Genomic DNA, 11,325 nt, shown 5'->3' with positions numbered 1-11,325 from the left:
TAAATGTGCTATCTATCAATATATATATATATATATATATATATATATATATATATATATATATATATATATATATATATATATATAAGAGAGAGTTATTACCCACTAATTACATGCGTGGATAACGCTATTATTTACATTAACTGAAAAAGAAATATAAATATTGCCATCACACGGCAGAAACTTTGTCGTTAATTCAATAAACTAAGTGAAAGTAAGTCTGCAAAGACAAAAATATAATAATAATAATAATATCACCCTGAATAACTTTCGTTCTAATGATCGGATTTTCACGTACTAAGTACCGATCTTAATGGTTTCTGAGAGTGCCCTCAAACATGCTAATTATTTAGTGTTGACTATTAATTAAGTTACGAAACCGGACTCAAAACGTACTTTCTTTGAGTAAGTGTCTGTTTTTTACATATTTGGATTCTTAATCTTCAAAATATAGGGGGTAGCCGCAATCTGGGAAATGTGGTCCCCACCGTTTGGTCAGGAGAGCGATTCAAAGTTTGGACACCTTAATGTCAATTTCCCTTTTTGCGTTTTTAGTCATACTTTAAAAACTAGTTAAGCAATTCAAAAAATAAAAAATTGAAACCACTCAATAAATCTCATTTATCCAAAGATAATTTCATAAAAAAATAATTTTTTATAATTATTTATTATTTTTTTTATTTAATTAAATTGAGGATGAAAAAATTTTGAATTATAAGGTATGAATTTTCTTATACCATATTAATCTACATATTTTTCAATTGAAAAATCTAAAGTTTCAACTGTTTTTATTTAGTAGAAGCTGAGAAAAATTAAAATTAATTATTTTTAAAAAAGTTATTTGGCGAAAATGGAGAAATATTTAAATGGGGCGATTAATATTAAAATGCGATTAATTTACGAGAAACTTGACTTCGTGCGAGCAGCGTTAACTTTCATTCATATTTTTCGCTAATAACTGATTGCTAATCTTTTTATTTTTTTGAAATTATAAACTATTCTTCAACTATTTTAACTATTTCCTCAATATATAATGTACTATTTAATACGAATACGTAGTCAACATTTTTAAGCATCTTAAAATTTCTCAACATTTAAACATCGTCTTAATCTTAAAATAAATTTTTTAATCACCAGTCCGGGAGTGTTTCGCAGAATTTTTTTACCAACTATTTAATTAAATTTTAACATTTTTAAAAATCTTATTCTTCACGCAAACTACGTATATTATTTCCTCATTAAAATACTAATCAATTTTTTTAGTACTTTAATTTAGGTTTTCTTTAAAGTAAAGTTCATTTTTAAATTACTGTCAATTTTTTTTAAAGAAAACTTAGAATTATTGTCTGCCAGCTATGAATAAAACGTTGTTAAGAAATTAAGAACATTCCGCTGTTTAAAATTATTTGATGCAGAACAGCTGACTGTTTACTAAGCATACTATTTTTTTCGGAAAGTGAATAAAATTATTGATTGTCTTTTTTTTTTGTTTCCTGTGACTTCAACATAGATTATCTAAAATAGTGTTAATGTTTTATAAGTCATTACCAAGATACAGATCATAAAGAGCTGACGATTTTAAAGCGTCTTAAAATATCCTAATATCTTAAATGTCGTTCCAACATCTTAGTTGTGAAATTAAATTTTTAATTAACGGACCACATGCGATTCACAGAACTATCCAACTAATTATTTCATCATATTTTTTAGTCTTTCTTGTAGATGCCATTTAGATTTTTTTCCGGATAATACACTAAACTATTTTATTTAATTTTTAACTTTAGCACGATTCCCAAAATATTATTTGAAGTTAGGAAAATGCCTCATTTTGTTAAGCAGCAAAAACTAAAAATTGAAATTTGTAATGATAATAAAAATAATCGGGCCAATCTTCTGATTTAAAAAAAAATTCAGTGAAAAATACGAATTTCGAACATATTTCGATAAAGAGAAAAAAAAAATACGCGGCGAGAAGGTTAACATACTTTTTTCAGAGACTGAGAAAACCAACTTTTTCTATATTTCGCCATAGGAGGATAAGAATGATATTGCCACGAGGAACCTACTCAATAATTTCGCTATTTCCAGAATGAAATATGTTTGATCGAAACATATTATTCCTTGAAAATTAAAACGAGGGAAAACTTAACTTCTATTATTTATCTAAGCTTATTCCATTTATTTAATGATAGCGGTATCAAGGTTAAGGATATGCGATGGAAGCCCTCGTTTACTATTATACTATAAATGCATTAAATCATATAGCTTGAATAATTTATTTTAAGCAAATTATTTAATAATTTTAAACAAATAAGGGTGTAAAAATAAACTCGATCGAAATACTCCTAAACTATACCCTAAAATATATGTAGAATAAACTTTGAAATCGATAGATAAAAAATACCTTTTCAAACAACTTCGAGTAGGTCGGAAACGCTAACACTCTTTGAAGTAGCTGTCCTTGAAACTATTTTTTTTTTCGATTCCTGGTGCTAGGGGACATTCCATTTTCACATTCGACTTTTGAAATTTCAATTTTAAACGTAATTTTTTTACGTCCTTAAAAAACGTTAAATTTTGTAGCTAAAGAAAAATTGTACTGTATTGATTTTTTTAGAAAGTAATGAATTATTATTTTTTCAATCTAAGAACGCCTATCTACCTATGCCTTTATCTTACGTAAAACTTATTTTAATACCGAGTGAAATAATTTAATATTCTCTGTTACTATATGGATAATCCCAAGAAACTGAATCAAAAATATAAAAACTTCATTGATTTATAAAATAATAGATGATAATAAAAATAGACATGTTTTGAGAGTCCAATAGTTAAAGTCACAAGTCATTCACGCCTGACAAGTCTTGAGAACGGGCGCTTATATTTGAATGCTTGAAACATGTCCACTTTTACTTTCCTCTTCATATTTATTTGAAGCCAGTTGAGTTTTATCATCAATTATACTGTTTCACATTTGGGTCTTGTTCATTATTTGGATCAGGATTTTTAACTCGTTAAAGTAAACATATGCATTTTAATATTTCAACATGATTCATGTGGTCTTTAACAGCTTAAGAGAACATGAGTATCAATATTGTAAAAGTTATTCTTAATTTTAAAATTAAAATTTTGAAAGCAGATATTTTGAGTTAATGAAATTGAATATTTTAGCTTTTAAGTTTTTGTTCCCCCATGTCAGTATCTTAAGGATCTTACGAGCTCTCTTTAAAAAGAAAGTATCGTATCAGATATATGTAAGAAAATAACAAAAAAAATTATAGTAGCAGTATTTGGGGGTAAATGTAACATATCGTAATTGAAGAACTGCTGTGTGGCATTTTATGACGAATTTCAGAATGTATGATGATGTTATCACATGAGGATGCTATTTGCAAATCATATTTATCCAAAGGAAACCATGTAACCTAAATAACTTTCAAAATGAAACGATTTTTTTAACAATGAATCTTACAGTATGCAACATATTATTTCAATATCTTATTTTTGAAAATAATATATTTCAATGTTTTTAAAATGCCACTTAACATTCAGCAATTCCTTGAGTTATAAAAAAAAAGAAATATTGTAAATTATAGAAAACCTTGTGAATGTGCATTCGAGTTACTATAGAATCTATATTATTTTTTTCATTTTTCAAGCATTTTTTTTTGCTTCTTCAAACTTTCTTGCCTAGAAAACTCGATTAAAGCTGTAAAAATGATTATTCCTGAAATTTTGTATATAATTTTAATAAGTTATGTAAATTTGATTCTAGTATGAAATCTTCGCATAAATATAGTGAAAACAACATAAAAAATCTAAATAATGTCAGATTAAAAATTCATGTATTTAAATTCTAAAAGCTTAGAAAATAATAAATAATTCATAAATTGATTCAAATTTTCTTTTCAAAGGAGATTAAAAAAAAACAATATTTTCTTTTTGGTCAAAAATCAGCTTAAAAACTGTCAATTGCCTAGAAACTTCGTGATATTTTCTATTAACTATTTAATTGAACCTCTCCGAGCAATCACCTAACATTATATAAACTTTTTTATAGTTTCTTCATAATTTTTATTATAGATTGGTTGCTTAGAAACCTAGCAAAATTAAGTATTCCTCTTTTGATTTAGTCCATGGGATATCTTGAAATATTCATTTGCGGCAAATATATATAATCCTTTATTGCGACCCAATTTTTTCATAATTTTACCCCTATTTTAAGGGTCAGGATTCCAAATACATAATAAAAATATATGCCTATTCAGTTGTTGTTGTTCATTTACGTCGCACTAGAGCTGCACAATGGGCTATTGGCGACGGTCTGGGAAACATCCCTGAGGATGATCCGAAGACATGCCATCGCAATTTTGATCCTCTGCAGAGGGGATGGCACACCCGCTTCGGTAGCCCGACGACCTGCACGCGAAGTCGAGCACTTTACGGTAGAACAGTTTAAAGAGGACCCATACAGTACACACTCGGTCCCTACGCAGGCTGATCCAAGTGGTCACCCACCCGCACACTGACCGTAGTCAGTGATGCTTAACTTCGGTGATCTGCTGGGAACCGTGTCTTAACGATCAGTCCACTGCGGGACATATGTCTATTCAGAAAAAGTACGTTTTTGTGTGTGATTTTGTAACATAATTAATAGTTAGCACTAATTAACGAGCATATTTGAGGTCACCACCACGAACTATTAACATAGACTTTTAGTTCGTGAAAATCCGATCATTAGAACAAAAGTTATTCAGGGTGATATCTTTTTTTTTTGCAGACTGTACATACAATTCTAACAGAGCCTATTGAAATATTCTATTCTGATTGCGTAAGTGAAAATCTGATTATTAAATCAAAAGTTAAGTAGTTCTGTGTTTTATATTTTGCAATGAGTTTGACATTCTTTCATCCTGTGATAACTTAACTCTTTATTTTTACTCACAAGTTTAAATTTCAATTCAACTACTTGCGCTAGAAAGACGTATTTCGCACGTCAAAGTGCTTTTGACACAAAATTGTCAATGACGTGCTGTAGACGTCAACAGCAATCATCACAGAAATCAAATAGACTTTCGTGGTTCGTACCGAAAAAATAGAAATGATTATTCCGTTTTCTAACAACATCGTATTTTTGACGCCTCGCCATCCACTGTTTTGGTAAACATATCTATGAATTTTTTCCTAAAAAACGAATTTTACAAAATGTATTGTCTAGAGTACATTATCCATAGCTGCTAACTTGTACGGCCGTTGAGATATAATTTTCTTAGTGGTAGCATTTCGGGGGTTTAAATCGTGAAGTCTTAAGTTTCAAGAAATATTTTAAACTACCACGACAAATCAAGAATTTTTTTTAAAAATATGTAGTTAGAATCTATTTGTTGGCTAATTCTGCTTAGAGATGTCTTAATAATTTTGGTTAAAGAAAATTCTTACGAATTTAATTGTTTTACAACCACTTTGTAAACATCTTTTTCAACGATCGGACAAATTGGCAGGTATGATTATCGTAAGTTTAAAAAGATTCATCAAACTTACCTAATTTAGAAAAAAGACGATCTTTTTAGTGTTTTCTGAAGATTTTCTGCTGTCTTCCTCTCTGTCTATTAGTAGCAGTCACAAAGCCATTCATTCTCGTGGATAAAATTAATTGACACGGTTTTATTAGTTGAACTGAGTATTTTAGTGAACTAAAATGAATCTAAAATATTTATTAGTTTTACCTGGAAAATAAAATTAACATTAGAGCCTGAAATGAAATAAAAACTTTAATAACCATTGTATTCATTTTTAAAGAGGTAGTAAGTAGACTTATGATTATGTTGAAATTAACAACAATTATTTTCTCTTAAATTTGGAGAATGAAAAAAAAGGAAAAAATATTTGAAAACTTTTTTGTAATCAAGGTTAAAAAGAAAATATAATCATAAAATTAAAATGGAGATAAAAAATTGAGCTACAGCAAAATAATATCTTAGAATTTAAAGCAGTTGTAATAGTTATAACTCTCAAACTCCACTTTGTCATACATTATAAGAAAGAAAAGATACAAAGATTTAAAATTGAAATTTGATAACATGCATTTTGTTTTAAATTAGCTCAATCCATTTTTATAAATTTAACTGCAAAAGAAAATATTTCAAGGGTTTAAGATTTAGGGTGTTTAAATCTTTTTTCTTCTTTAAGGGATCTAATTCTATCAAAAATTACATTAAAAAATTATTCCTTCAAGTGGATTGAGTCGATTTTAAGTCAAATCTTTAAACTGTTTTTGACAGTAAAATTTTTTTCTCACTTAAAGCAGGAATTAAAACGCGATGTAACACGGACACTTAAGTAAATTTCCTCGGATAGTTTACATAATAAAAAAAGTAAAACTAAATTTCAAGCTCCAAAATATGCATTTCTTACATTACAATTCATCAAAAAATATTTTTTGTCCACATATTTTATTTTTCAATTCTTTTTTTAATAGTAAGATAGTTTAACTTAAGAGCGAGTGAATTTGGGAAATATATTTAATTTTTTTTTGTGTCAAAATAGCTTGTCTTTTTCTAATGTTGTGTCATAAATAGCTTATGTGTAACATATCTGTTATTTTCGAGATTCTGTATATTTCTTTCCACAATTTTTGTACTGTTACGATTGATATCACTGCGATTCGAACGTCAGTATCATAAATTAGTAAATAAAAATTTTGTGGATAAATCCAGAGGAAATAGAAAAATTTCTCCAGAATTCTTCAAGAGGAAATTTTTATTCAATTATTCAGTTCCGCTAAACGTTCGTTTGAATGTTTATTTTATTGTGTATTATCTTAGATAAACATTTGCTATTTTTATGTTTCCTTTAACCTAGAACTCAGAAGACATTCAAATCTCTTCATTATCCATATTTACTTAAAGTATTGACTTCTGTTTTATGACATAAAACAGACTTTCTCGAATTAATCAAGTTAGCTTAGCATTCAGAGAAGTTTTTCCATAGATTAATTAAATAGGTAGACTGTTGAACTTTGACAGCCCTTTTGGCATCTGGGACTAGACTGCCCAAATGGCAATCTGAATAAAATACAAAATGACCATGGGTTACAGGGTTTGAGGCTACAACGAAAAATTCGTTTCGAAAACAAAATATAACAAAAGAAAAAATTTCTTGCAGTATTAAATTTCCTACCAAAATGTTTAGACACTTGTTTAGTTAATTGTATGCATCAATAAATATAAAGCATTAGTAGTAGGCGCAAGCTTGGTGATGAATATTTTAATTCGGAATTAAATTTACATTTTAATCATCAGAGTTGATAAACGGTTTCCATAAAGTGCAATCACATTAACAATATTCCGATTTCGATTAACTTATGCATTATGTTAATTGGAAAATATATTATTGTCATAAACATATATAAATAAATTGGATAATATTTAGATAGGGGGGAGTGAGGTAAAACAGGCACATCTATTTTAGGGAAATTATCGTAGTTATGTCTTCTGCAGACAAACTGTATATTACACTTTACTAGTCAATAAGCCATATTGGCTTCTTGTTGATGATAAATTCACGACTTCAGTGTAGATAAGTTAGTTTAATTAAGTTAACGTTCCTTCGTTTTCAAGCTATCCTTATTTATTGATGATTACAGTTATAAAAATTATTTTTTGTCCAGCTTGTTATATGTTGACTAAGGAGCTTAACAATACGGATTTAACCCGATAATTAGTACAGTTCCGTTTCGTACCGTACTACCGTATCCGCTCGTACTACCGGTGCCTTCTTTCTTGATGTGTATCTATGCTGAGCCCACAAAAGCTGCAGTGCAGCAGAGTAAGAAGAAAACTACATTCAAAGCTGAACAAAGGTTTTACGGGTTACCGGACAAAATCGTTTGTGAGTCCTATCCTCAATGCACAAAAAGCCTGATTTTCATATTTTGTAGAATTTTTGAATACCCTTTATATAAAATTTGCATTTTCATACAGGTAATCTTTGCTATTTTCTTTCCTTTTTTTGAAAAAAAAAGAACCTTAATAAAAACTATATTTTTGTAAAGAATTTTACATGGGCCCTCAGCCGATATGGGACAATTTTTCCTCTTTTCCCCTCCCCTTCGACTACGACTTAGACTCCCACAACATGTAAATTACATGCATAATTTTTAGATTTGTCTTACAAAATAGAATGAAATTCTAGTGTTTTTAAATACCCTACTAGTTGGGTAAAACCAGATGGTTAACAGTTTTTCTGGAAAAAAATCCTTTATAAAGAAAATAGAACATCTATGACTTTTTGAGATTTATATGAACAATGAATATCTTGGTTAAATAAAACAATTTCTAGATCGAACTATTTAGCTCCAACTGGCCTTCGAATCTTAGCTACCAAGCATTACCCCTCCATTCCAAATATATGAATTGGATTATAATTAGATTTAAATTATATTTTTTAACATTTGATTTATTAGTAAAAATAAAGCCAATTTTTTATTGGAACATACATGCTCATGATGAACAAACTTTATTTTCTTAATTAAAACGCACGAAAAATACTATATGTTTAGAATTCAAAATTAACGCATGTCTCTATGATAATTTATATCTCTCTTTCATAACTCAATTCAGTTAAATACTTACGATATTAGTTGACGAATTGTAAAATTAAAATTTTGAAAACTCAAAACTTGTGGTTTTTTTCAATCTGAGAGCAAAATGATTTCATTACAAATATTCAATTTTCCAATTAAAATTATTCAAACTATGAAAATTTTTGCAAAGAAGATAAACGCGTTGGACAGAAATCTCTCTATATTTAAGAAAAAATAAAGTTATTTCTGCTGTTTCGGAAAATTTTCGTTAAGTGTGTTCACTACTACCTAACTCTAAAACTATTAAATAAAACAATATAAAATTCTGCATATTTCTAGAGATTTAAAAAAAAAAAACATTCTGATATCAAAATGTTATTAATGCGCTCAATATTATTATTGTTACTTTTTCTGCGAAGCGTTATTTAGTTTAGAAAAACATATAGCAGGGGAGTTAAAAATTTTTATTTATTTGATTATTTTTGCAGACACGTACTTTATAGACTGAAAGTGCGTAATACGTCTTATTTCATTTAAATTTCGTATTATTTTAAGAGTTAGTAAATAGTTTATATTGACCGATTTTCCATTATGTATGAAAAACTAACGAAATAAAATTCGACTAATTAAATTTTTTTGTAACCATGTTCTCTTAGAAAAAAAAGTAAAATCTTTACAATTTAAAAAAATTCAAATTAGATTCAAAATTATTAAATTTTAAAATGCTTTTCCTGTTTTATATTATCTCGAAAGATTGAGAAAAACTTAATATTTTTTCTGTCTTGGATAGAGCCAAACTCAATTGTTAGCTATTCATTTAAAATAGCAATAGCATGCTAATAACAAAGCCATCTAGTTTATAAGAAAACAAAGTAGTAATATTGGTGATTTTTGTAAATCCCACAGACAACTAATCAACGTTAATAATTAATTACATTTTATGAACAAGGTTCTCTTCGGTGGTCTTTCAGAGGATGTTTGCCTCGGGGTGTTGGGGGTGGTTTGCGCGAACAGTCTAATCCGATTTTATCAGTCTATGAGTAATTTTAAACCCCTGAACTGAATGCTAGACTAACTAACACATTTTCAGATGCTTTCTACTTATAAAAATACAAAAGAATATAATAAGTATATAACAAATACTTCATAGTAGAAGCATAAATAAACATATACGATTGTTAATAGAAAAAATATAAGAATAAATGGAAAGTTTCAAAATATATAGTTGTTTTTTTTCCTTAACCATTTAGAGGATAATTTTTTAGTTTTCTAAAAGCATAATTGTTAAATTTCCTTATTCAAAGAAACTTTTTTACCATGTATCAATTAAGTACAAATTACAACAGGTAAACAGGTTGAGCCTCTTGAGATTTATGTGCATTAATTTGTTTTAGAATTATTACTTCTATATATTGCATATCTGGGCCATATAATTTTGAAACTTTCATTTTAAAACATTATTTTTAGACAAATTTGGAGAAAGCTTTCTTCTCCAATCAATAACACATTAAGATATGCATATGATGAATTGTGTATACTTATATACATAACTCATCTACATTTATGCATTCACATTAACACAATATTGTAAATACTCGAGTTTCAGAACAAGATGATTCAAGATGTAAGTAATCATACTCTGCTTTGCCATGAAATAATTTAATCAGCTTTTTTCAAATCCAGAAGGAAAATTACATTTAATTAAATCTATCATTAAAATTTTATTTTCTAAATTTTGGAATGTGGCAAAATGTACAATAAATGGATAAAATAGAATTATTTTCTGCCAAATCATTAACCACATCAATTTAAAACAAGAATTTTATAATAATAAATATAGAGAAATTTTAGTAACACATTGCTTGGTTATAGCATCAACAATATTTATTATTTTTTTTCTAATCTTTTTGAAGTTCGTATATTATTTTAGTTGAATTAATTGAAAAAAAGAGTCACATATTTTTTTCCTTTTAAGTTTTTGAGCTGAAAGTTTAAAAACCAAAAAACAAAAAGAAATAAGACAAATTAATCATGTATCTAAATTCCCATAAGTGCAAAAGCTGTAATTATGCATTTAAATAACGAAGGAGCTCAACCTTCTTTTAAAATTAGAGTGAGAATGATCTCCTTTCGCACATGCAAAAGGTAAGGTACTCGTAGTTTAGTTATAAATAACATGAAACAAAATTTCGTGAACAATATTTAAAATGGTATGAGGAAATACTTAGCTGAATAAAATATATCTAAATGCAGGGTGCGTAGCCAGTTTTTCAATCAAAAATTAAGCACCATTTACGTATTTTTCAGGCACTCAAAATTATCTTTAATCACCTTCCAAAAAAATCATAATTAGGATTTGCGCAGTAACAAAAATAATTTTTTCAATCGTTTAAAGCACTTAATTTATAAACATAAAATCAGTAAAATTCAAAAACATTTTCAAAAACTTGACATAATCATGGTAATATAATTAGTTTCTGATAAATATTGCAGAGAAAATTGCGAAAATAATGCATTTTTTGTAATTTAAAACAACAATCGATACGTCAAAGTAAACATCTCTTTTTAAAAGATAGAAAATTAAACACTTTTTACATCACAAATAAAAAAAACACAAATAAGGGCTTTTAAAAAACGTAAATCAAAAATAAGCACCTTTAATCACTTTTTAAAAACGCTACGCACCCTGTAAATGGTTTTGTTGTGTATTAAATGTGATGATCGAATAATCATTCAATTAT

Source organism: Parasteatoda tepidariorum, chromosome 11 (genome assembly GCF_982258835.1).
Source record: "Parasteatoda tepidariorum strain Cologne lab strain chromosome 11, Ptep-v5.0, whole genome shotgun sequence".
Classification (NCBI taxonomy): domain Eukaryota; kingdom Metazoa; phylum Arthropoda; class Arachnida; order Araneae; family Theridiidae; genus Parasteatoda; species Parasteatoda tepidariorum.
The sequence above is the reverse complement of the archived record's forward strand: the minus strand, read 5'-3'. Positions refer to the sequence as shown.